Source organism: Phyllostomus discolor, chromosome 3, assembly GCF_004126475.2.
Source record: "Phyllostomus discolor isolate MPI-MPIP mPhyDis1 chromosome 3, mPhyDis1.pri.v3, whole genome shotgun sequence".
In the NCBI taxonomy this organism is placed as follows: Eukaryota; Metazoa; Chordata; class Mammalia; order Chiroptera; family Phyllostomidae; genus Phyllostomus; species Phyllostomus discolor.
Genome location: NC_040905.2, coordinates 43362553 through 43390236, shown reverse-complemented (window position 1 = coordinate 43390236; position 27684 = coordinate 43362553). Strand labels below are relative to the sequence as shown.

The 27684-nt window shown below is 43.1% G+C and overlaps 1 long non-coding RNA gene across 1 annotated transcript in view; it reads right to left on the bottom strand.

Moving 5' to 3' along the window:
- LOC118499460 overlaps positions 1-27684 on the bottom strand; it is a 70347-nt gene that overhangs the window by 29966 nt on the left and 12697 nt on the right. Inside the window, exon 2 of the long non-coding RNA XR_004901945.1 lies at positions 1726-1731. This is a non-coding gene — a long non-coding RNA (uncharacterized LOC118499460). The remainder of the gene's footprint in view (positions 1-1725; positions 1732-27684) is intronic.

The window sequence follows — 27684 nt, the reverse complement described above, 5'->3', positions numbered from 1 at the left end:
GTTGACCTTGAGGAAGTCTCTTGTCTGCTCCAAGTCTCCATGTCCGTCACTGCAAACTCTGTCCTGGGCTACTAGTTGTTTCTGAGAAGCCATCTCCCCTGGAGCTTTCACCAGCAGCCCTGATGAAATGGTCTCATCTGATGCCTCTCAGAAGAAGCACCAACTCCCCTCTCTTCTCCATACTCCATTTAGCCAGCCAGAACAGTTTTATTCTTTGTGTCTCTCCACATTCTCTGGTATTCTGAGTGGGTGGAAGTGCCAACTGCAATGAATGGCTACCCTGGTCTTTTCCAATAATTTGAAGTCAGTGCTGCTACAAAGTCTTCTGGGTGAGCGGGGGTATGTGGGTGACCTTATAAACCAAAGAACAGCACTTCATCAAGTGGCATTAGTTCCCAGAATCCACCCTTGCCTTGCCTTGTGTTTGGTAAAGAATTTATTTTAAAAATATCCTCTCCAGAGGAACAAATACAGCTTTTGTATGATACCACCTCAACCATCTCAGAAATTCTGGAGCCTGAAATATTAAAAGTTAGAACCAATCATTGTTTTTAGAAGAAGGGCTTCTATGAGTGGATTCCTCATCCCCTTAGTTCCAAGGTAACATTACTTATATCTGTTTTTAGCTTTGCTTAGATTGTCTTATAAAAATAATGCTATCCTACATTCCCCTGGGTGTGGTCAGACATGCTACCCATGTCTGGCTCTTCTTCCAAGCCTGATACTAGCAGGAAGAGTCAGGCTGCAGAAGTCAGAGATGGGCTCCACGCTGTGGTGACAGCGTTCACCTTGATCATGGACATTTTTCTAGAAAAGAATTATTGAAGGACAATCATGGGGGCATGTAGAAAAAACACTTAGTCATCATTCAGAAACAGATGGGTTCAGTGTGTCAGTCAGTAAATTACTAAAAAAAATTATTTATCTCGTCTCTAGGATTACCATCCAAACAGACATGGTTTTTACCACACTGGCTCTCACTGTCTGATGGGGGAGGGAGACAATAGCACAAACAAGCAGTCGTAGCTAGCCCAGTGCCTTTTCCAGACTTCTAGTTTAGGCAACTTTGCTGTGCACGGGTTTGACAAAGTGTCTTACAATGTTCTGGAGGACAAAATGGCATGTGGACTGGATTCTACTATAGTCTTATTTTATACTTGAGTCAAAAAAATATATTGTTCAAGAACAGAGGTGAGGACATTGGGCCAAGACAAGATTTCTTGGGGGAAACTTGGCAAGTCTGGGAAAGGAAAACCAGCATAACTCAGCATCGCTCTGTGAAGGCCCAAAGCCGCTGCACCCGGAGCCTGAGTACAGGGCATGAAGGGTTAATGACAAACCAAGTTGCTGCAGCCAGGGACAGCTGGCCCAGGGGGATTGCTAGTGCCACCTAGGAAATGCCAGCGACTCCATTAGTTGTGGCCTGATCTACGACCATGGGTGTTTAAGTCACTGTCTAATTAGAGGGTTGCTATCTAAACACACACTGAATATTTTTAAAATTCTACTTTCTTGGCAGAACAACAAAAGGAAGAGATCACACAATATTGTGCATGCCTAGATTAAAGTAACGAACAACAATCAAGATTTCACAAAAAATTATTTGTTATCATTAACAATTAAAATTAGATCCAAATGCTTTTATTTTATTTAGAACAAAAACAAGAAAAATATTGAGCTGGGCAATATTGAGGGCTTACTATGCACCTATTGCTTAATAAACACGGACTCCTGTAAGACTCAAGGTCAATGCTACTATCCACGTTTTGCAAGGAAGACATTGTGTGCTGACCAAGGCCAGGAAGTGCTAAGTCAGAATATGAACCCAGATCTGCCTGGCTCCAGAGCTTACTCTGATGTCACTAAACAACACTGCTTCTTGCAGGTAATTTTTTTCTTATAAATAATGACATACACAACATCAACTTTTAAAAACGAGAAGTGTGTTTTAATAAACTGTGTAGTATAGCAAACATTGTCACATATTTTCATCAAGTCTATCCTTTTTATTTTTAGCATTATAAAAAATTCTGTTTTTAAAGCTACCTTGCAGAAAAGTAGTGACAAATAGCACCTCCATGATTAGTAATAGTCTGATACACTCAACACAGTTAAACCCACTAATTGCCTTATGGAGTAGTCCCACATTACCACAGGGATATGTTCTAAGACCGTCAATGGATGCCGGAAACTGCATCAGTTGGGATGGTACCGAACCCAATATGTACTATGTTATTTCCTGTATATACATACCTATGACAAAGTTTAACTTATAAATTAGCCACAGTAAGAGATTAACACCAATAACTAATAATAAAATAGAACACAAAATAATACACTGTTACAAAAGTTCTATGAATGTGGGCTCTTTCTCTCTCTCTAAGTATCTCATCGCACTGTACTCATGCTTCTTCTTGTGAAGATGGGAGATGACACAATGCCTAGTGAGGAGACGAAATACTCAGAACGGTGTGCAATTTAAAACTTAGGAATTTTGTATTTCTGGAATTTTCCATTCCATATTTTTGGACCTCGTTTGACTGCGGGTAACTGAAAGTGAAACCAGGTAAAGGGAAACTGTGAATAAGGGAGGACTACTGTGTTGGATACTTAGTCTCAATTTTTTTAAAAAATCTAAGTCCATGGTTATTTATTTTTTTCTTTGTAAAATACTGTTTTTTGTTGATTTGATTCCGAAAGAATTTAAGAACAAGACCTGGCTTTTCATTTAAGACTTCCTTCCTTAGGGTCTGACCCACAGGAAGTGAGTTGTTGTGATCTACACACTCAGTACACAACAACTCACGGCACTCCATCATTGCTGTTCGCCCAGAGGTCTCTGTCCCTGAGTCCTTCTGCTTGGGGGAGACAATATGCTTAGATCCATTTCACAGATCACAATTGTTTTAAACCAGTTGCAATAATCCTTCCCTTTTCTCAGATACTCGCTCTCCCAACCTCATTGCAGCCAGCAACCCAGTTTTCACCAATGAGATAGATGAATGGAGTGTGCTAGCGGGGTTAGTACAGACTTTATTTTCAGATAAGAGGACGGACACAAGAGGAAAAGCTTCCTGGAGCTGTGCCCTATCTCCCTTCTCTTGCTCCTCACGTGAACACATTGCCTGGAAAGGCAACCTCGTGTCATGTGCCCATGAGACAACATGCTGAAAACACCTGGGCAGAAAACCAGAAAGACCCAGGCCCTTGGTCTGGTCCCTGTGCAGCTGAACCAAACCTACCACTGCCTACCCCTTGAGTATTTACTGATCATGTAAGAAAGCCCAATTTTTAATTGCCTCAGGTAATGTTAACCAACTGAGTTTTCTACTTCTTTGTATTAAAAGCCTTCTTAATTATTGCACACTACAAATATCTGTTAAATGCAATGTAAGAGACAAGGGGCCCCAATGACACATGTTCACCTTGGTCAGTGCTGCTAAGATTAGAAGTCACATGCTCTCACATTGGTGATTTCTTCACATTGTTGTGTATGAAAGACCACTTCCTAAATGTTGGTCATCACATTGTAATAGGAACAGCTATATAAATACACTTAGCATTTTTCATATGTATTCAATATGAAATACACTTTAGAAGAAAACCTAGTGCTGGCATGGATTTATTCCTCCTGTGGACACCTGGAGGCTCCTGCAAGGGGAAAGGCTGCCCCAGCAAGCTCCTCCCCTCTGCCCACTCAAAGCCGTCCCCATGACTACAGCTCCGGGGATGGGCATGCTCGCTGATCACCGAGAATGTAGCTGGGGTGGAGTGCTTATTAAAGGAACCCAGACATGTTCAAAAACACAGTTCCTGAAGGTTGGACTTAAGGACTAACCGCGAAGCAATCACAGACATGATGATTGTTTAATTAAAGCTGCCACAACAGCTCAGACTGGTGCTTTAGACCTGGACCGGCGTGCCCAGGAGGGTGGGTGATGCAGACTCAGGATGATGAAAGGACTGGGGCACAGGATGCTTCCTCACTCACCCCAGGGAAGGCTTGCAGTGATTCCCTTGTGAAAAACGGTTACACTTCACATCTGAGCCGAACAACTTGTTACTTGCTATTAGACACAATTATGCTTAGTAACTTCTGAGCAAAACTACATGTGCTTCCTTTTTCATAGTATGAGGTTAGTCATTTTCAATGAATCATCTTTTCACCTTTGTAAACTTTCAAGTGAAAGAGGCTTGAGGGTGACATCAGGAATAGGTAGACCCAGTTGGTGATTTCAGTCAAAATTCTCATTCCTAGAGTGCACCCTAATAGTGAGCAGAAACACCACCTTCTCCCCCATCCTGCTTCATAGGCTATTGCTTATAAAGCACCTCACAGGGCCTGCTCATGGTAAACACGACAGACAATAGCTTTTTCTTCCTGCCCAGAAGGGATTCATTCTCAGCACTGCTTTTATTTCCCACAAATAACTATCATGGTCATTGACAAGGAGGGTGATAGCCACACTGTGTTCACCTCTGGTGAGATCAGAACTTAAAGCCGGCAGCACACTGTAAGACAGACACTAACAAACTTCTTCCCACCAAGACTGAAGATTCCTGTCTTCTGAGGAATTTCTGATGTACCAGGGATGTTTAGCTTGCATTAAAGAATCTTTGGAAGAACTGCATTTGATAGATGTCTTAACCTGTATGAAGGGCTGTCGTGTTGAAGGAGACTTTGATTCTGTCCAGGCCCAGAGGATGAACATAGGATCAATGATTGAAATCATGATGGAAATTATTTTTTATGTCTGCCTGCTCGAGCTGTGTGGTTCTCAGGAATTCTAGGCTAACTTGAGATAGTACTGACACTCCTAGTGTCACGCTAGGATAGTACTGTTGGTTTGAAAATTTAAAAGACCCATACACCTGTTCTAGCCCACATCAGACCATGGAGATTTCATGAAGATCTTAGAAGCTACAAAATTCAGCCCTGCTCTCATTTAGTCCCTGTCCTCACCATGACCTATGACGGAAGGGTCAGGAGGTGTCTCTAATCCTAGCTTTTCTGAGACCTTGTTTCAACCCTTGATGTTGAAAGATTTGTAACTCCAGCACAAGGCTCAGTATTATACTTTGAAGAAGCAAAAACCCAAACCTTACATATGCTTGGACAGACTACTAAGAGGAAGGGTCTGCTGGAAATAACAATGTTATTCTAAAGCAATTTGTTGGGAGTAATAAAAAAAAACTAGGCAAGCCATTATGTAAATAAGAGGCTGCTCAGAGCAATTCACAACTGCCTGCCTTGGAGGAATAATGTCAGTGGAGGGGAGATGAAAGTCATCCTCCAGCCTGAGTTACTATCCCTCCTTGTTAATACCAGGCCTGTGTGACTGTTGATGCTATTTCCCACCACATTAGGGGAGGGCACTCTTTCCGCTGCTTCACTGCTAGGTGTTCTTCATCCTTGAAACCCCACAATCTCTAACACCCATCATGCCACCAATGCCCCTCTGGGCTTCAAGGGAAAGTCATGGGCTCACAATGACAGAGAAAGAGGTAATGCTCTCATGAGGATGGGATGGGATAGTGCTGGGGGAGATGACCCCTCTTCCTGATCTCTGGCCAGTTGACTTGAGACAACCAGGTGTCTGTCCACTTGGTCACTTCTGGGAGCAGCATCTGAGCACAACTCTGGCCGCCTGCAGTGAAAAGCAAGGCGAAACCTCTCCCCTAAGGAAAAGTCCAGGAATTTATTTAACGTTATAATGAATATAACCTCATGTGCAGAGTCTTTAAAAATATAAATAATAATAATGATAATAATAATAATAATAATAATAATGACCACAGTCAGATAGTAATTTTTAATTAACAACTTTGTTGAAGTATAATCTTCATACCATAAAGCCACCCATTGTAAATCTACAATTCAGTCATTCTCAGTAAGGTTCCAGTTGTGCAGCCATCACTACAATCTAATTTTATGGCATTTCCACTGCCCTCCAAAGAAGTCTCGGGTCCATTTACAGTCACTCCCCATTCCTCCCCTCAGCCCTAGGCAACTTCTAATCTACTTTCTGTCTCTAGGGTTTGTCTGTTATAGACACTTTATGTAAGTGGAATTATAGAATATGTATATGATTTCTTTCCCTGAGTAAAATTTTTGAGGTTCATCCATGTTGTAGCATGTATCAATACTCATTTCTTTTTATTGCCAAATAATGTTCCATTGTGTGGATATGCCACATTTGTTTATCCATCCGTGAGTTGGACATTTGGACTGTTCATTTTTTACCTGTTGTGAATAATGATGCTACAAACATTCATGTCAAAAAAATTTAAATTATAAGGGTTTATCTAAAATGTCACCCTATCTCTTTTATCCATGGGCTAAAATAAATTGTTGCAAAGATCCAGAACTTCCACCTGATTGCCACCACTTGAATCTATTTCCTTCTCTGTATCTTCCTTCTCACCTGCCTTTGCCCATGCAGAGGCCAGCACCAAACTGCTTGCTCGTTCTCCAGAAGGCTATGTGGAATCCTCCAGCGCACCTACTTTCAATATCTTATTTCAGACCGCGTTCCAACTCTCAGAAAGTTCTAATAACTTCTTTTCATGCTCTCCTAAGATCTGCAACCAACCCCCTCAGCCCTGCTCTTGTGAAGTATAGTACAAAGGTCTGTTCCCAAGACAAAAAAAAAAAAACCCCACAAAATAAGGCCTGGTTCTTAGTGACTTTTAGGTGCAAAAATCAGATTCCAGAGAGGGGCAGCCCTTAGGTAAAACCAGCCACACCTTCTCTAACAGTTTGCTTTTTTAAAAAAAATCCTCACCTGAGGGTATTTTTATTGACTTTTTAGAGAGAGAGACATTGATGAGAGAGAGAGTAACATCCTGGTCCTATGTGCCCTGACCAAGGGATAGAACCCATAACCTAGGTATGTGCCCTGACCAGGGATCCAACCTGCAACTTTTCAGTGTACGAGACCAAATGAACTCCCCGCCAGAGATCTAACAATATTCTTTTCAGCTAATTCAGTAACTTGGATTATCCCAGCACTCATGGTTGACAGCTAAAGATTTGATTCTACTTTGGGGGGGGGGGAATACTCATTTAAACATGTAGTAACTTTAAAACTGAGCAATATTTCTATAAAAATAGTGTGGAAAATTCCCACTTTTATCCAGATCTCAAAAAATAATGCACAGTCACACCTTGTATTTGCTACAAAGAAAGTAAGATTTCCATTTATTCTAACAAAGACTCAGTTCATAATGCATGTCAAACTGGTAAACTTCACATCTTTGACACTTCAAGAAATTGGCCTACAATAGCTAAAGGAAAGACTGACTTCTTTATTTCATGCCTTGGCATGTACACAAATACGTACACAAAAAGTGCTAAGTCACTGACCTTTTTCTCAGAGAAGGATTCCTTAAAATTCCCTAAATCAAACAACCAGTTCAGCCTGCAGACTCAAGGATAACTCTTCAGGCCCCACCGCCCTTGTGTAAAAGGAAGAAGTTGGACACGTTTACAGGCATAGCTTCAAGTGTGGAGGGAAAAAAGCCTGTGCCTAAGACCCAAGCCAGGACATTTTCTCCCTGGTCACCCTTGCCCACTTTGGATTTCCATTCCCAGCAGTCAATGGGTACGTTCCAGAAGGCAAGTTTTCCAGCAACTCTCCAGAGCCCAGTCCCTCCCATGAAAAACATGTGGTGTCCCCAAAGCCCTTATTTCTTTAATTAACTCATTCAAGACATGAGGTTGGCTCCTCTCAGTCAGTTTCTCCTTTCCAATATTTCTGGGAGTAGACATTTTTGTGAGTACTGCCAAGGGAGAGAGCAATCTAACCATATACCAATCAGCAGTGCCCTTTTAGTAAAATTGGGTCCCTGGGAGCTAGTGAACTTCCCATCAGTGGTGTGTTGTTCATGGAGGGAAAGGATGAACCTCAAGCAGTCTCTGCAGATGCAGCACAGGGAATTGTGGGGCTTGCTAATGTCAAAGGTTTTCTGAAACCTCATGCCTCCATAACAACCTCTAGTCTCAAGTGGCAAAAAGAAGACAGATGCAAACAATCAATATGTTGATCCACTTTTCATTCACTCTCTGGGTTCTTTGGGAATGTATTCTCTTTTTTCCTCAGTTTCATTGATTGTGTAATTCTGGTTCCTTTGGGAAGTCTCACAGTTCATCAAACCCTGTTAGCAATTTCTTATGAATACACTGCAATTGCAACTAAAAATATTGACAGAACAATTTTTGTCCGAACCCCCTGAACAGGCCTGCTTTGTGTTGCCTGGTGAATAGAACTTGCTCGGGGAAGATGCAGATGGCAGTGCTTTCTTTTGCCTTCAGGAACTCCAGGCAGTTTCAGTTCTAGCCCAGGGAGCTTTACTGTTCTCTGAGCTAATGGTGCTTCAGAAAAGGAGTTCTGAGGATCTGCTTTGTAAAGGATCTTTTAAAGCTTTTTGGCTATAGTCGATGACTAACTGAAATTCAAACGTAACTTTGATCTCATTCCATTAAAAGGCCTTTTTGAAGATTACCATCTGATTGCCTGAGATTAAAACACATTGATTGTCCCCAAACTGAGATTGGGAAGGCCTTGTGGATGGGGCTGCAGCCTTTGGGGAAGAGTGCGAAGAACCCCTGCTTTGTGCCTTTCTCAGTTATCACACGCCCCATTTTAGGCAAAGGAGGAGAGTGGCCTGGAAAACGTGACTTTCTCCCCTAAGGGCCTCCCGTTTTCCTTCAGCCCTGCTCCTCTGGGTCTTTCAGACTGACGGGTCCCTGGGCCTGCCTGAGCCAGGACTCCAGCCCTCCTGAGCAAAGGCATTTTCAGTGAGTATTGGCTTGGACAATAGGCCAAAGAGCCTATTTATTTTGTGTGACGAGATGGAGGAAGGAACAGGGGCATCCTAATCCATTTTTTAAATAAGCATTTGGGTTATTGTTTTCCCAGGAGATATGACTGGAGAGGGCAGGTTAATCTTAAAACAAGAGTGATTTAGATGAAGTGTTAGGAAGATCTTTCAGATGCATGGTGTTGAACTGCCTCCCCCACAAAGTGCAGACTTCCTAGGAAGAGTAGACGCAGTTCAGTGCTGTTTGGAGGTGGGAACTATATCACCATTTAGGTTTGCTTCAGGCTTTAGAGCTATATAATTTATTTCTGGCTATGGTTTCTATTTTTGGAGCAGTAGAAAGATTTGATTTCAAATACAGATAGAAAAGCTGATTGGGGGTGAGCCTCTGGGGCCGGAATTCTTCAAGTGAGGTCCCTGGGCTCTAGCTGATTGGCATCAGAAGCCTATGAACTCCCTGAAATTGTGTCTCCATGGATTTTGTGGGGAGAGCATTCATAGTAGCCATCGACTTCTCAAGAGAGTCCAGGATGAAAAAAACAAAATCAGTAAAAAATCCTCGCTCCAAAAGAAGAGTCCATTCAACGAGGAAGGCAATTTAACGCTGATCCTGGCTGTTCCTTCAAGAACATTTGCAGTGTGCTGGGAAGATGAGGACAATGGCCGGGGAGGGTGGGACAGAGCCCTCTTCCTTGATGGAGGGCTGATGTGCCGGTGCCTCCACCCTATTCACTCATTCATTCGTTTAACAAATATTTATTGAGCACCTACTATGTGCCAGGCACTGTTCCAGGCACTGCAGATGTAGCAGTGAACAAAATAACAATTCCTGCCTTTGTGAAATGTACATTTGGGGAGGTGGCAGATAATAAGTAATAAACACAAAATAAGTATATTATAGAGTGGAATCAGCTAAGGGGGGCTCACCATATGTAGGGGAGGGTCAGGATGATGGAAGGTGGGTAATGGGTACTATTACACAGGGTGAACATCTAAGAGAAGGTGTTAATCAAAACCTTGAAGGAGGTGAAGGAATTAGCCTTGCAGATGTCTTGTGTCTAAGGGCAGAATGTCCCATCAGCGGGAACCAGCAGCGCATCCCTAAGATTGGAGGGAACGGGAATGTTTGACGAACAGCAGAGAGGCTAGTGGGGCTGAAGCAGGGCCAACACATGGGAGAGGAAGTAGAAGAGGTAACTGGGGGGGAGGGGAGGCAGAACCGGTAGGGCCCGGTGGTCCATTCCAGGAACTTTGGCTTTTACTCTGAGGGAAATGGACATTCATTCACTGAAGGGCTTTGAGGAGAAGAGATATCATCATCTGATTTATACTTTAATAGGACCAATCTGGCTATTGTGTTGAGAATAGATGATAGGGAGCAAAGGTAGGAACAGGGAGACTAGTAAGAGGAGATCCAGGTGAGACCCTGGTGCAGCAGTGTAAGTGGTGAGAAGAGACAGGACTGTGTGTGTATGTTGAAGGAAGAGCTAGTAACATTTCTTTATGGGTTGGGTTAAGTCGTGTATCCACACTTCCCAGCTTCTCCTCCTTCATGCCTCCTCATCACTGGGCTGAGCAGACGGCCTCTCAGCCCTTTCTCTGTCCCAGGGCAGCCCACGGTCCATACCTGTTCAGTCTTGCACAGTAGCCGCCAGACACAAGCAGCTGCTGAGCACTTAAAGTGGCTAGTCTAAACTGAGGTGTAAATTACACACTAGATCTTGAAGATTTAGTACAAAATAAGTATTTCATTAGTAATTTTTAAAATACTGTACATGTTGAAATGATATTTAGGATATATTGGGTTAAACAAAATATATTACTAAAGTCAGTTCTATATCTTTTTACCTTCTTAATATATAGCCAGTAGAAAACTTAACATTACACGTGCAGCTCGCATCATATTTGATATTCCAATGGGAGGTGTCCAAGTTGTCTAGAAGGTATTTCAGGGTCCAATGATTACATTTGGATCCAGAGTCCCTCCAGGCTCATTGTTTTAAAAAATGAAGAAGTTGATTTGAAATGTCTGCCTTAGAGTGATAGAGGGCCATAAATTTCCAAAATATTTGTTCTGTAAAACCTCACATGCTGTTTTTTAAAATAAAAATAAACAAGTCTTTTGCTCATGTGCAAAAACCCTGAGGTTGACCCATCCAAACCTGAACAACCAGTGACTGGACCTGGCTTGTCTGTGACCTTGAGAGGTCACTGCACCAGCCAGCCAGAGCTCGAGTTTCCCCTCACTGCAGCAACCCAGCGTTAACCTCGCCGTGGTGATTCCGGGGGTCCAACACCGTGAACTCCAGCTTGGAATGTCACTTCACGTTGCCTTAAAGGCTTCCTGTGACTCTCTAACCCCCAGTGACTGAGTGGCATCTCAGCATCTCCATTGAAAACAGATGCAAGTTGGAGCCATGCATTTTTTAATTCTTTCCCCGACAGGTCTTATTGCTTAAAGAGACCTTGTGTATACTCTCCTCTGTTTTAGAGACAGAGAAAATGCTGCATACTGTGGCTGCATACTGTGGCTGCATACTGTGATTAGTAAAAAGGTTTTCACTGGGGATTCACATTTTTATCGGGCTTCACAACCGAGTTGTGCAGTCCCTGACGTTGGAAAACTGCCACAGACACAGGAACAGGGTTGTGGGTAGCAGCTCCCTTCTTCCAATCAACAACAGTCTGGTCTGTTGATTGGAAGCTTTATTTCAGCAGCTTTATTTCTTTGGGGCTTAGTCTAACATGTCTTCAGTTAGTGTGCGTGTGTGTGTGTGTGTGTGTGTGGAGAGAGTGAATCTAACAATAGAAGATCAATATGAGTGACCCTAACAACAAAAACCTCAACCTGTTTTTATTGTCTGGGAGGAAAATTCCACCTGAGTCTCAGGCAGGCAGTTCCCTGCTCCCGCCTGGCAAGCCCAGGCTCCGGAGGTTTCTCCTCCTCCTCCTCCTCACTGCTGGTGGCCTAGAGCCACCGGGGAGCAACAGGGGAGGGTCTGCTTGACCCCTCACTTGCAGTCTCCTTATCAAAGCTCTGGTCTCCCACACTTCTACCCTCCCCTGAGCCCTGCCAACTTCTTTTCAATTCTTTGTCTCTAGCTGGAAACTTCTTGAGGGGACAGCAAACTGTGCCCTCTCGGAGTGTGGGCACAGGAAATTCAATCCCACACCCATTGTGCTGCTCAGCAACTGGGGCCATGAGCCTTGCACAGCACACAGAGCGCTGTGGCGTGTGCTTCCCCTGGGCTGAGTCCAAGCAGCTCCCCATGGCCCCACACCTCCCTGCCCCCTTTCCTTAAGGTCAGAGTCTTCGGGGACACGTGACTTTGCCTTTCTGGGGTGAAATGGCCCATGGAGCCTCACTCCCCAAACTGGTTTGTTTACCTGAGTTGCATTTCTCAGGAAATAATGCAATAAGCAGGCAGCATGAGAGTCTTTTTACTCCCAGTGGGCTGACTTGGAGCACGGTCCTAATTGCAGTGCTGCAGCTCCCTTTACTGAAAACGCTGATGGTCTCATGCGGCCTGAACGACTTGAGAACAGGAACCCGTCTCCCTGAGCTGGAGTCGAGGGAGCCAGGTGATTGGGGGTGGGTGAGGTGGGTGAGAAGGAGGTCTGGGGGGCACTCTGGCATCTGGGGGAGGGGAGCTGTTCCTGAGCTCTGGTAACTCCTTGATTCTCTGTCCTGCCTAAGAGGAGCTCCCTGCCTGGCAGTATTCTCAGTGGGGGATGAAGGACTGTGGGGAAAAGGGATTCTTCTGGGACCCTGAAGTCATTCACAGGTGAGGGTTAGTAGATGAGACATGGCCCACATTTTATTTATTTCTCTCGTAGCCTTGCCATCAACAATCTCAGGACCAGTACGTGAAACATTTCCCATTTTGTGAGATTATCCTGCTTTTTAATAGTTCTGACAGGTGTCTTAGGGGTCCTTCTGGAGTGGCAATCTGTCCCTCTCTTCTGTTATGCAAATGTGCTCACCCTATTTTTGTTGTCAGGGAGAGGATCAGAGATGAAAGACGTCTCTGGAACCAAGCTCTGCTGTCACTGGTGGATTAAAAATACTGCGAAGCATCCGAACGGAGCAGGCCGACTTCAGAGCCTCGCCCTTGCATTGCTTTTCCCGCAGAGTCTCCTTCCTGCCTCTGTTGTAGCTTTGAGAGTGTTTATTTGTACTTTGGAGCTCTCTGACTTTAATATTTGACCTTCGCCGAGACGGACAGCACGGGAGAGAGCTGGCCTGTCGGGAGGCGCGGACGGGGACACGGGGCTGGTGTCAGCGCAGAGTGTGTTCTCACCCGCAGCATCTGTATGGGATTATGTTTTAAATTTAAATTGCATAAGATTAGAATATTTCTCACAGCCAAACCATTTTTTGCCTTTAAAGGCTAAAGCAGGATTTCTGAGACTTTAAGAGCTAAAGGGCTGGAAAAAGAGAAAGATGTGTTGGCAGATCACCAGAGCATGGAGTTAATTATGTCTCTTGTACAAACCTGTCAATATTTCCCTTCTCACATTAAAACCACACTTTCTCTTCTGAGACTATATGGATGATATTAACCCATTGTGCCCCTTGAGAGGAGGAGGCAGGGCTTTAGTTTGAGGAGAGCAACACAAATGCAAAATACATAGGGCAGGAATGACAAGCTGGGTCTCACACACAAATCACTTTGAGCAATTTGGCTGAATGGGAGGTCTGTGAGAAGCCAATAAGCCTGCACCTCATCACTGCTTTCTGTCCTTGAATTGTGGTTTAAGGAATCTCAGGGTGAGGGGAACCTGAAGAGCCTCCAGTGCCTCCCCTCTGTCCCCAGTCTTCAGCCCCCTTCACCCCTGGCAAGCATCTCCTGGGCCCAGCTTGGCCATGCCCAGGCATCAGAAACTCTAGAGTTAGCCTTCATACGGAGAGGAAATCTATCATCCTACAGCTCCCACCCTTTGGGGCTCCCATTGACTCGAGGAGGTCGGGGATTATACATCTCTGGCAGCCTGTGATGACTAAACCTCGGATCAGGCTGGAGTGGATGCCCATTGTACCTGTGGAACTCCCAGGAGGACATGTTGATTCCTTAACCCTAAGCCCGCAATCATTGCCTTCCTTAGCTTCAGCCGAAGTTAGCACCATCTACACCCCTGCCCTTCCCAGTGTGGACCATGCACCAGAAACAGCAGCAACCCCCAGAGCTTATTAGAAATGAAGAATCTGGAGTCCCCACCCCAGACCTGCTAAAAAATCACTATCTGCATTTTAACAAGATCCATTGAGCAGCTGTTTGTCTGCATATCCGAATGCACAGCCTCACTTCCTGTGTGGTTTGTGAAGGACACTGGCAGACCCTGACCTGTGTGCCTGACTTGGGGGCCCAGGACATTGGTGCCTCAGGATGTTGGTGCCCAACATCTCTGGGGACCTGCGACTCCATCTAGGAAAACTGGACTCCTACGGGGCTTTCAAGAAGGACACCTTGAAAGATGACAAAGCCATCAGGTGAATGCTTCGAGGACAGGGTCTCAAGGAGGTGAGCTTGAGAGGAACCCTGAGAGGTGCCCCCAAGACTGGGAGACACAAGCTGCCAGAAGCTCTCTGCCCTTGCTCTGGGGCAGGCTCTCAGGCCTGCTGACTGGGAAGAGAGCCAGCTCCATGACTAAGGGAATCATTAGATTCTGGAGCCTTTGTCAAGTTTCCAAGTATGTTGTCACTGTTCTTAGTCTCTATTTGCTCCTATCATTCGTTTTTTTAAAGATTAATAGCAGTAAAAACACAGCAGGAGCTGACTTCCCAAAGATGACAGGGATCAAGGAAATGATGGGTCCGTCTATCACTCAGAGCCAAGCTTGCAGAAAAGACAGTGTCAGTGCCATGAAAAGGAAAAGGGGAGGCAGGCCCTGAAGGAAGGGAACTGCAGAGGCCTGGATGTGGCCACCTACTGACCATCACCTCAGGGCTTAAGTGGCAGGAGGACCATGAGGTTGACTAGTGAGTTATGATAAGCATGCACCTTAAGGTACTGGAAGGCAGTGCAGTATAGTTGTGGAGGGCATGGTGCTATCATCCACATAACCTCTCATTTTCCCATCTGTGCAACACAGATTATATAATAGCATTTACTCTGTGGGAGCCTTGTGAAGGTCCATGTGAGCGTATTTATGGTGGAAGTGGTTGGGTGTGGCACCCAGCATCCATCCCACCCCAGCTGCTGAAGGCCCTAAAAGTTCATAGGACCGCATCTCCTCCGTAGAGATTTGTTAGGAATGAGCAGGTCTGAGCCAATTTGGATCTCTCCTAACAGGTGCGGATGTGGAAGTTTGCAGCCCCAACTCTGTGGCATTCTTCCAGTGGTGTGTGCACACAGTAAGACAGAAAGATAACAGGAACCTTGGGACTTGGCTGATATTGTTGAGCTTCTGCTCAAATCAGTCCTGAAGGCTATCAATCTCCAGACTCCAAGTTATGTAATATAACACATTTCTTTATTGTTGAACTAATTGTTGGCGTAGAGTTTTATGACACTTGCAGCTGGAAGTGTCTGTTACTCTATGATACAAAGCTCTGTGTAAGAGAAGAGAGCCAGCTCCATGACTAAGGGAATTGTTAGATTCTGGAGCCTTAGCATAATGCCTAGCACATAATAAGCTCTTGAAAAGTTAACTCTTGTTTTTATTCGTGTTATAGGCAGTGTAGAAGACACAGAACTTTGCTGGAAACAGCACTGACCCAAAAGGGGTACAAAGAATGAGACATCTCTCTATAGGAGGTTTAAAAATAGCATCTGATAACCTACTGTAAGCAGGCAATAGGAAAAATGTCCCCAGCCCCACCGCCTCACTTTTCACGTATGAGAAAACTAGCTGATGGGAAGGACCCAGGAAACTTGCATCAGCAGTGCTTCCCCAGTCAGGCCGGGCCTCAGTTGGGCTCCAGGCCCACCCCTCTCCCTTGCTCCCTTGCTCCTTACGTCCACACAATAGAAAGAGCTACTTCCTACCAGCCAGAGGACAGGGAACTGGACCAAATGTTATCTTCTTGTTCGTTTCTGTTCATTTTTTGAGAAGTTTAAAACACAGAAAAAGGCAAAAACAACATAACAAACTCATGTTGTTTTAACTTCGCGTGATAAACTGAAAGTTATAGAAAATAGTTCGAAGACTCTTTGACCAATCCTGTCTTTCAGCCAATGAATATGAATATGAATGGGTTTGAGTCATACTTTTACAGCTTATTTTTATTCACGAATCCATGAACAGACTATATTATTTTTATTTGTGCTTTTAAAATCACATGCATGGTAGGTTATGATAAAGTTCTAAAACTTGTTTTCATTGAGCACTGTGTTTTTAGATTTATCCATATTTATACACATACATTTAGTGTGTTATTATTTTGTATACTTTTCCACATGACATATAAGAGATTATATTTGTCCATTACCTTGTCAATGGACACGTGGTTGTTTTTAATTTTTTGCTGTTATAATTGTGGTAACAATGAACTTCCTTGTATGCAATCCATATCTTTAGATATCTTTCACACTGAAATCTATAGCTCAAAGCCTATTGCATAAAACATTTGACTCATTAACACATATTTATTAAGCCTAATTAGTAGTAGAGTAAAAAATTAGACCAGAGAATCTTAATTAACAGCCCAAACTTGTACAAGAATGTGGTTTATAGCTTAAGGAATTGTCAGTGCAGTTACGAGTAAATGTATATATCCAAGAAAACATAACTAATAACACAAGGCAGAAAATGCTAGGTATTGAATTAGAAGTACAGTCAATGCTGATAGAATTTAGACAATACAGCTTTGAAGTGAGATGATCAGCAAGCAGAATTCTGGATCTTGAAGGATGAGTAGAATTTCAACAGGCAGGATATTCAAAGCAAGGTTAATGAGATGAGCGAAGTAAAGAGGTGAGAAACACTACAAAGTCTAGGCTGCAGGTAAAGGGAGACACCGGAACTCCAATTCCCTCTCTCCACCCAGGAGGAGTTAGAGATCCAATTGGTCAGGTTCAGGATGATGGCAGGACCATGCCGTTGTGTTGGGTAAGAACACTGAAATTTTTTAAAGCAGATGCAAAAGTTGGGTTTGACACTCTCTTCTACCTTTTTTCTCATGTGGCAGGAGGGGAAGGCCAGGGATTGCTCTGGCCTGAGAGGAGCCATCTTGCTTGCTTTCATTTCTCTTTGGTCAGAGCATTTGGGTTCTCTGCCTTATTCCCTTCAGGTGGGTGATTGCTCTTGAGCTTTAAGTTTGAATTTAGAGGAGGAAGAGGCCCCTTATAGGCCTTGGGCCTTAGTTCCATATCCAGCCCTGTTCACCAGTCAGAGCTATATACTGGGTAGACAAGTTGACTAACAAATTTTGTGCAGAAGATAAAAGAAATTGACTGGAAGTGGTAGTTTTTGGGTCAGATTGTGGTGGGCATTGCATGCTAGACTGTGGACTTTTGACTTATTCCCAAGGACAACTAGGTGTCACTGAAGAGTTTTGAGCAAGAGGCTGTGAGGTTAAGGGATGTTCTAGGAAGAACAGTCTGAATTAAAGGGGAGTGAGTTAAAAGGCTATGAAAGAAAGCCAGATGTGTGACAATCTAGCATGCCATTTCAGGAAGTGGCAGTGGAACGAGGGGAAAAGAAGGAATGGCTATGAGAATTTTCTTTTTTTAAATTATATTCTATTGATTATGCTATTACAATTATCCCAAATTTCCCTCCTTTGTCTCCCTCCACTCAGTAACCCCCAACTCCCTCTGGCAATCCCCACACTTGTTAATGCCCCATGGGGCTGGGACTCCTTGCTCCTGAGATAGCCCTCCGGAATTTTTATTCACCACACGTGGATATGGTACCATCCACTTCCGAGTTGCCACATCTCTGCCAGTCTGGGTGGATGTAGTTTCTTTAATTCTATAGTTGTCAGACTTCCATTCAACTTGATTTGTGGTGGTTCTGAGTGATGGTTGTTCTATATTTTAGTTGTAATTTTGATGTGGTTGTGCGAGGAGGCGAGCCATGTTTACCTATGCTACCATCTTGACTGAAAGCCCTCCTGTGAAAATTGCAGGCTAATTGGACATAGAAGAGGATGAGAAGAAATATCATTCAGATGTTTTAGTGTAGACAATAATTAGCACAAAAAAATCAGGAAGGGGATCTGGGATTGATTACTGATGAATTTGAGCTATTCACATTTCAATCAGGTGATAGTATCCATTAGGCTGTAAGAAATGTGAGCCTGGAGTTCAGAAGAGAGACGAGGAAATGCAGGGTAATCATGAATGGAGAAATGTCTGCCATGTTGCCCCGCCCTCCCACATATTCCACATAAGAATGGCTACACCTACTGAGTGCTGACTATATGCCTGTCCTCCACCATTCCAAGCCCTTTATGTATACTGACTCGTTTAATCCTTACAGCAACCCTAGTAGGTAGGCTCTGTCATTATGCAATTTTGCAAATGAAGAAGCAGAGGTTCTAGAATCTTAGGTACTTGGCCAGGTCTCAAAGCTGTAGGTCAGTCAGGGTACAAACTGAGGTAGTTTGACCTGAGACTGTTCCTAACTACAGTCCCCTTCCGCAACCCTCAGACAGCCTTATAAATTGCACACAACCCTGTTATAACCATAGGACAACTCACTATTACTGAATATCACTGCCTCTCCTGCATGATGTTAAAAAGTAGGAAAGTAAGAAAATACAATTATTTTAAAGATTACTCAAAGAAAATGATCCCATTTTTTGATCAGTGCAGCTAATAAGTAGTTGAAAGAGGTTAAAAGAAGTTTTTTTTTAAAGAAGTCATTTTACAGGTATTGTTTCTTCTTCTTGAAAGAGCCATTAAAAGCCCTCTTGCTCCCTGCAGGCCTGGGGTGAGTGAGGTGGTACTTTGGGGTGTACCCCCTATGCCGGCATTTTTCTACCAAGTCTCTATCAGACGGTGAGGCCCTGTAGGATCGAGTACTTACTGGCACCTTTTAAGAAGGCTGAACAAGATGATTTTTTTAAACAAATAAATAATTGACCACTCATACATTTGATATGGGATATCCCAAACCTTGGGTATGTGTCAGGGGAAAGCTTCCTAGAGTTGATGGTATCCACGTTGGGTTCTGAGGGATGAGCTGGAGTAGCTGGAAAGAGACAGGACAGGGTTTCTGGGCAGAGGCACAAGCTGATGCTATTAAGAGAGAGGGTGGCATACCCGGGGACCTGCCAGCCATCAGTGTACCACTCAGGTTGACGTGTGCACAGGCCATGTGCCATGTCCCAGATCAAGTTCCAGAGGCTTCCTCATGCCTTGCATCCATCAATACTCCTTTCTTAAAGTAACCACAATTCTAAAAGCTCTTCCCAAAGGTTAGTTTTGCCTGCTTTTAAACTTTATATAAATGGAAATATACAGTACATTCCCTTTTGAGGCTAGTCTTTTTGTTCAACTCTGTCTTTGAGTCATCCTTGTTATCGCTCTAGTTTGTCCCTTTTTATTGCTGTGAATATTCCATTGTTAGAACATATCTGAAATTGTTTACTCATTCACCTATCAATAGGCAGTTAAGATGGACCTAGAGAACATTATGCTAGGTGAAATAAACCAGTCCAAGAAAGACAAATTCCACATGACTTCACTTATATGAGGAATCTAATGAACAAACTGAACTAATAAGCAAAATAAAGACAGACTCATAGATAGAGAGCAGGCTGACAGCTGGGGGGTGGGTTAGGAGGTAGAGGAATGGAGCAAAAAGGAAAAAGGACTCATGGGCATGGACAGCAGTGTGGTGATTGTGGTGGGGAAAGGGGATGAAGGGGATAAGGAGTAATGGAAATAATACAGAAGAAAATAGAACAAAAATAGGGAGTTAAATTGAGTCCAGATTTTAACACAATTATGAATAAAGCTGTTATGAATATTCTTGTACATATCTTTGGTGAGCATATGCATTCATTTCTGTTGGGCAAATGCCCAGGAATAGAATTGTTTCAGGTTCTAGGTTATGTATAAGTTTGGCTTTAGTAATAACTGCCAAGCTGTTTGCCAAAGTAGTTTACTTTCAGCAACGTTTTGAAAATTTCTGCCCTGGCTGGCGTGGCTCAGTGGATTGAGCACCAGCCTGTGAATCAAATGGTTGCTGGCTCGATTCCCGATCAGGGCACATGCCTGGGTTGTGGGCCAGGTCCCCAGTTGGGGTGTGTGAGAGACAGCCAGGGACGTATCTCTCACATATCAGTGCTCCTCTCCCGCTCTTTGTCCCTCCCTTCCTGTCTCTCTAAAAATAGATAGGTAACATTTCTTTTAAAATAATGCCCTGAAATTTAGTGGCTTGAAGAAGTAGCAACAATCATTCTAGGATTAAAAAAAAAGAAAAGATTAGAAAATCCCTGCTTCTCCACATTCTCATCAACACCTGGTGCTGCTTGAATTTTTCATTTCAGCCATTCCAGATGGTGAGAAGTCATATCTTGCGGTTTTAATTTGCATTTTCCTATGATTAATGATGTTGAGAATCTTTTTGTTGGCCATTCATATATCTTTTGCTAAATATCTACTTTTTTTTACAGGTGTGCACTTTTGCCCATTTAAAAATTGGATTGTTTGCTTTATATTGTTATTGTGGAGTTACTGATATATTCTGGACACAGCCCTGGGTGAGGTACACGTGTTGCAGACATTTTCTCCCAGTCTGTGACTTGCTATTTCCCTTACTTTATACAGTCTTTTGAAGAGCAAAAGACAGAGTTTTAATTCTGAGATATGGTTTTTAAATTTTTTCCTGTGGTAAGTATTTTTTTCTGTGCCTTGTTTAAGAAATTATTGCTTCAGCCATGAAGTTGAAGATATTCATTTTTTCTTCTAGAAGTTTTATGTTTTCTCCTTTGTATTTAGATCTATGACTTATTTCAAACAAATTTTCATTATAGTATTCTCTTTCCCATGTAGATACCATGTTGTTTCCATACAATTTGCTGGAATTCCCTATTGAATTATCTTGGCGCTATTGTCAAAAATCAAGTGGCCATATATGTGAGTCTGTTTATGGACTCTAATATGTCTCACTGATCTATTTATGTATCCTTATGCCAATACCACACAACTGATTGCTGTAATTTTATAGTAAGTCTCACAATCAGATAACATGAGTCCTCCAGATTGGTTCCTTTGTCTTCAAAATTACTTTGACTATTTTTTATTCTGAGTGTGTCTATATACATTTTAGAATTTCGGCAATTTTTGTTTTTAAAGAGCCTGCTGGGATTTTGATTGAGATTGCATTTCATCTGTACATAAGTTTGGGGAAAATCAACATCTTAACAATGTTGAGTCTTCCACCACATGAACTTGGTATGTTCATCTATTTTTTGAGGACTTAAACATTTCTCTCAAAACTATTTTATAGATTTTCATATGGAGGTCTTAGGCATCTTATGTTAGATTTACTCCTAAATGTTTTAAAATGTAAAATGGCATTAATTTTAAAAACATTTCTAATTGTTTGTTGCTAGCATATATAAGCGATTTCTAAACAGTGACCTCGTATAGACAGATCATGTTATTTATTAATTTTAATGCTTTTTCAGTTGATTCCTTTGAATTACTTATGTATAGAATCATGTAGCCTATAAATAATGCTAGTTTTATTTCTTCCTTTCCAATCTGTATACCTTTTTGTTGTTGTTGTTAAACTGACTGTACTGGCTTGTGCCACAAGTATAACAGGGAATACTAGTGGTGAAAGTGAACTCCTTTGTTTCGTTGCTGAATGTAGGGGGAGGCACGTAATATTTGCTTTCAAGGAAATGTATGCTGTAGAACTGTTCCTGTTATTCCTAGTTTGTTGAGAATTTTATTCTTATCAAGAATAGATGTTAAATTTTATCAAATGTTTTCCCTACACCCATTGAAATAATTATATGATTTTTCCTCTATTTTATCAATATAGTGAATTATACTGATTGACTTTGAATGTTTACTCAATTTTACATTCCTAGAATATAACCATTAAGTGTTATTGTTCTAATATATTGATGAATTTAATTTATTAAAGTGTTGTTTAAGGTTTGTGCACCTGTGCTCATATGTAAGATTGGTCTGTAATTTTTCTGTCTTGAAATGTGTTGGCACTACCTGGGGAAACCAGGGCAGATATATATTTCTTATTATTTCACAAGGACATGGAAAGATTCAAATTAAAATGATGTTAAAGGTTCACTGTGCAACTCAAAGACTCATGTGTCTACACCAATTTCACACAGAAAAGACTTCAGTCAAGAGGTATTACTGGGTATATTCGGCTGAAAAGATTAATAAAATTAATACCTCTCTAGCTAGATTAATACAGTAAAAAAAGAGAAAGCAAATTTTTATTATGACAAAAGGGTCAATTCAACAGGAAAATTCTAAATTGTATGAATTTAATAACAGCTTCAAAATGTGCAAAGTAAAAGTTGACAGACTAAAAGGAAATAGACAAATGCATAATCACAAAAGAGGATTTTACTATAACTGATAGAACAAGTGGACCAAGAAAAAAACATTAAGAAAACAGAAGCCTGAACAACGTAATTGGACACCTTGACCTAATCGAACATTGCAACAAACAACCTCATTACGTATTTTTTTCAAGTACCTATGGAACATTTACTAAATACCACATGTTGGGTTAAAAAGTAAAGATCACTTTGACATTAAAAGAAAGTAAGAGTATATTATTAGCAATTTTATGCCAACAAACCTGACAATTGACAAGACTGATTTTTAAAGATGGAGTAACATGGCCAGACTGTCAGCAAGATCACTCTGGCTACAGTGTGGAGCTGGATCACACAGGGGCAAGACCAGAGGCATGAGGATGTGGGAGCTTACTGCAGCACTCTCCGCAAAGATGACGGTGACCTAGATCAGGAAGCGGTGGTAGGGAGACTGAAGGAGGGGTCAGATGGAACAACAAGTAAGACAGAAAAGCCGACCGGTGATTATATGATACTGCAAAACATCGATACAAAAAATGTTTATGGAGCATCTACTTTATGCCAGGCACTGTTTACAATAGTCAACAACGCAGATAAAGTCCTTGCCTTAGTGATGAAGTTCACCTGTGATTGGTATCAGAACCAGAGTTTTATTTAAGAGTCTTAATTCCAGTTCCAAACCTAGTGAGCTTTCCAGCACATACAGCAGCCCAGACTTCCCCCACTATTAGAAGACTCACATTGTCTATTGCATCTGATGTCAGCATAACCATCCTTGTCTTTGCCTTTTGGAGCCACCAAAATAGCCAGGTCCTTCCAGGCAGCACTTTTTGATTTAAAATTTTATAAGATTAGCTGAGCTCTCATAAATTTCCTTGGTTTGGCTCAGAGTTACATACACTAGGAGATGACTATTCCAAAAATCGATGTGCTTTTCTTTTAAAATGAAGCTGGGGTCTTCATCACAGCGGCATTTGCAATCTGCTGGGCATTAATCAGCACCTTCTTCCTGGGATAGGGCAGGCCAAGGTCTGGTGAGAACAGCTTGCTTCTTCAAGCCACTTCAATCACTTTTGTCAAAAGCAAAGGATGTGGGAAGCCTGACAGTCTGGATTCATCTGGTTATGCTTTTAGTTCCTCCTCTCAACTATAGAACTGTAGAACCATGGGGCAGGAAGGAATTGCAGAAAACATTTAATGCCAACCCACACATTTTAGAGAAGCAGAATCAAGGCTCAGAGAAGGAGAGAGACTTTGCAAGTCACTCAGCTCCTTTGACAGAGACCCAGGACCAGAACCCAGGTCACTCCGGTGCTCTTTCCTTTAACACCAGCACATCTGCACCGTAGCATCAAGAGCCAGTGGTTTATTCTTACCTGCTTTATATTCTGAAAAATAAAGCTTTACTTTTTGCTCCAAATGACTATTTCTAGTTTAAATCCCCTTGTCTGTTTTCATCCTGTGTTGCTCTTCCTCGCTGTCTCTGCCTGAAGGGAGGCCAGAATCTATGCTATGCAGAGCCGAAGACGCAGGTACAACTTGGTGATTCCCAGGAAAGGGACTTCTTCACACCTGCTTTTAGGTACCTAAACTTTCTGAAAGATGAAAATGTTTTATTATACAAGGAGCTCTGAGGACTATGGTGCAAGGACTATGGCCCCTGGGGACAAAAACGTGATGGCTTCAGTTGACACTGGATAGCAAATAATTGATGTTGGATGCCTTCCTGAAGCATTTTTGGATTGAATGGAAGATAGTGTGAAAGCACACTAGAATCCTCAGGAAAGACAGAGAAGTTTACTGTACTGGAAGGAATAGAAGGGGTATGTGTGAGGGGGGTGCCCGCACATGCACAAGTGCTGTAGACTTGGAAGTGGGAGCTTCCAAGGGCACACTTTGTCTACAACGGCTACTCTCCATCACAGCTTGGCCCAGCCTTGGCCTACCTGTCAGTCTGAGGTATCGACATCCTGCTCCTGAGTCAGTGTGTCTGAAACACTTCCATCCCAGGTGTTAGCACCAAGGAATGCACCCAGCCAACCGTGCAGCAGAGAAGAATCCCAGACTAACAGCAACTCAGCCTTGTGATTGGATCTTTGTCATAGGAGTTGTGAAGACTCTGTGCGAGGACTTTTAGGGCAGTGAAACTACTCTGCCTAGTGCTATAATGGTGGATACACATCTTCATACATTTGTCCAAATCCTTTGAATGTACTCCACCAAGAGTGAACCCTAATGTAAACTGTGGACTTGGGGCAACTATGACATGTCAGTGTGGCTTCATCAACTGTCACAAAAAGCCACTCTGTTGGGAGATGTGGATAATGGGGTGTTGAGCATGTGTGGGGACAGGGAACAGATGAGAGATCGCTGTACCTTCTGCTCAATTTTTCTGTGAACCTAAAAAGTAAAGTTTATCAAAAATAAATTCTCAGTACACAGTATCTGGTGGATTGGCTGGGACTTCCTTAGGGGCCATGAAGCTGAGGTAGCAGGGTTATAGCAGGGTTAGACCAGGTCCAGGGAATCTAGGCTCTGCCACTACCTAGGGGGCCTTGACCTCCTTGCTCCACTGTGAAATGAGGAGGACGGGCTTGGGAGCCCACAGCTGCATTCTGATTTTATGGTCTAGGTTGTCTTCTTGAAGGAAACACTGTGTCCTGGCATAAAGGATGCAAGGAGATGCAAAAGAAGGATCTTATTTTCTCAGTGGAGACCCTCAGGGCTCTCCCTCTGGTTTTGTTGGCCAGGTTCAGAAATTATTGCCCTGATCCAGCCAGAGTTTTGTCCTTATCTGAGGAGGTCTCTGTGCTCTGTGCTTATCAGAATAGGGGCTGGGCTGCTAACTGAGGGATAGACGCTCTTCTGTGCCTCCCACAAGCTGGCCTCTCACTCAGAAGGACGTTATCTTCCTGGGAGGAGCTTTGGCCAGGGGCCTGAGCTAGGGAATGGGGTGCTGATATTCAGGCCTGAAGGTCATGTTGCCTTTACCTGTGGTTGTTCTTTCCTCCCTTCTCACCAGGCCTCCCCAGGAGCCATCCTTGGGTCAGGGGGAGCTTCAGAGATGTGTTTATATCTTTCTTTTGCAGCTCCCAGCTGACAACAATTATTTTTAAGCTCAGCCAGCTGGCTCCCAAGTCTCTCACCTTCTGCCTGGGGGCTCATGTTTGCCATCCATTCTCCGTCAGATCTCAGCACCCCAGTGTCTTCCAGACAGCGGATAAGCCTCACCCTGATGCCTGCTGTGTCAGGATTCAAGACCAAATCCCTCACACTGCCTTTAAGTGCAGATAAGTGTTTGTTCCTCGCACTTACCATGCCTGTTTGGTAGAAGCAGGAGTTAAATAACTCTGTCAGCTTCTAAGCCTTTAATCAACAAAAGCATTGCATGGAATCAAGCACGTTTTCAAGGTTTTCTTCCTGCTTCTGAGCAAAACAGACAACCCCAGCCCTGTATTCCAGACCACAGTCAGGACATCTCTGCCCTGACGAGCTGCCGCTCCCTCGCTGCAGAGAAAAGCCTATGCATTTTGTGCCCCCTGTAACTGGAAGAGTGACTTATCTCCCTTAGTCTCTTTCCATTAAACCCACCGATGACATCTTTCTTTTCCTTCAAAATGCTTTTATACCATCTTCTCCCCTTTCTGCACTGCCCAAAGCACATACCTCATGGGCTGGTCCCAGGATATAGGAGGTGAGAGATACAGATTCAAGGAGTTCAAGTCCTACAGGAGTATCACAAGCCCTCCTCCTCCTCCTCCTTACACACACACACACACACACACACACACACACTACTTCCACCCCTGGGTCAGCCCTGGCAGTGGCCTTGGCTCAGTGGGCACTAGGCCAGTGATTACATCTTCAGGGGAAGGGCTGCCCAGGTTCTGCCCTCTGCCCTCTGGGACTGCATCCTGCAGGAGCAGGCAGCCAGGCTGAGGACAGGCGGCACAGTTTTGCCCGGGGTCTTTTCTGGGAATTTACAGCTTGGCAGCAGAATGTTGAAAAAGATCTAATTACATGTGTCAATGTTAAAAATGTTCAAACCTGTGGAGAACTTTTTATAAGAGTTTATTTGAGCCAAACTGATGACATATGCCAAGGAACAAGATCTAAAATGCTCCGGGAAAAACAGTTCTACGGTTTCTTTTATGCATTTGAAATTAAGGAGGGAACTAAGGAAGGTTACATGTTGGTAGAAGAAACCACGGCCAGGATTACATTACAAACTAGATAAGATTATGTGTCTCACATTTCAGAATGGGTCTGAAAGGGGGAATTTTAAAGTTGTGTTCAGATTTCTGATCAAGATGGAGGCATAGGTAGACACGCTTCACCTCCTTTCACAACCGTAGAAAGAATTACAACCAGATCTCAAAACTAATGGACAGTCAGAAAATTGAGCTGTAAATCCTTGGTCCAACAACCAAGGATTTAAAGACACATTCAACCAGTTGGGTAGGAAGGGGGGAGCCACGGAGATGGGTGGAGAGGTGGTGTGGCATAGAAAGGCAGTGGCAGCAAGACAGATGGGGAGGATACCTTGGGAGCTAGCGACCTCAGCCCCAGGCCAGACCGCACAGCCCAGGGATCCTCCACTGGGAAGATAGATTCCCGTTACCTCTCGCTGTAAAAACTAGTGGGGTTTGGGGCAGCGAAAAAAACTGATGGATTTTTGCCACTTAAAGGGCCAGCATGGTCTTAGAACATATACAAACTCACCCACTCCAGGATTCACCACTGGGGCAGCAGCTGGAAGGGTGCCAGGTGCACACAAGAAGGCAGTGAAGTGACTGGAAACAAGGCAAGCACCAGGCAAACTGCCAGCAGCCAGGCAATAGTATTGTCCCCTCTCAGAGCCCTCCCCACACAGCCACAAAGCAGTGAAGTGGGTACCCCACCCTGGCAATTACCTAAGGCTTCTCCCCACATAATTTATAGGTGCCTTTTCAACATAGGCCACACTACTAAGACAGGGAGTCAAAGCAGCTCTACCTAATACACAGACACAGGGAGGCTGCCAAATTAGGAAGACAAAAAAAAATATGACCCAAATGAAAGAACAAAACAAAACCCCAGAAAAACAACTACATGAAACAGAGATAGTCAATCTATCAGATGCAGAGTTCTCTGGGCATTATAAGGATGCTCAGAGAATTCCTTGAGTATGACCAAAAAAATAGAAGAAATGAAGGTGACACTAAGTGAAATAAAGAACAATTCACAAGAAACCAACAGAAAATGGAAGGAAGCTGGGATTCAAACCAACAGTTTGGAACATATGGGAGAGATAAACATTCAACCAGAGCAAAAAGAAGAAACAAGAATTTTTAAAAATGAGGATAGACTAAGGAGCCTCTGGGATATCTCCAGATGTACCAACA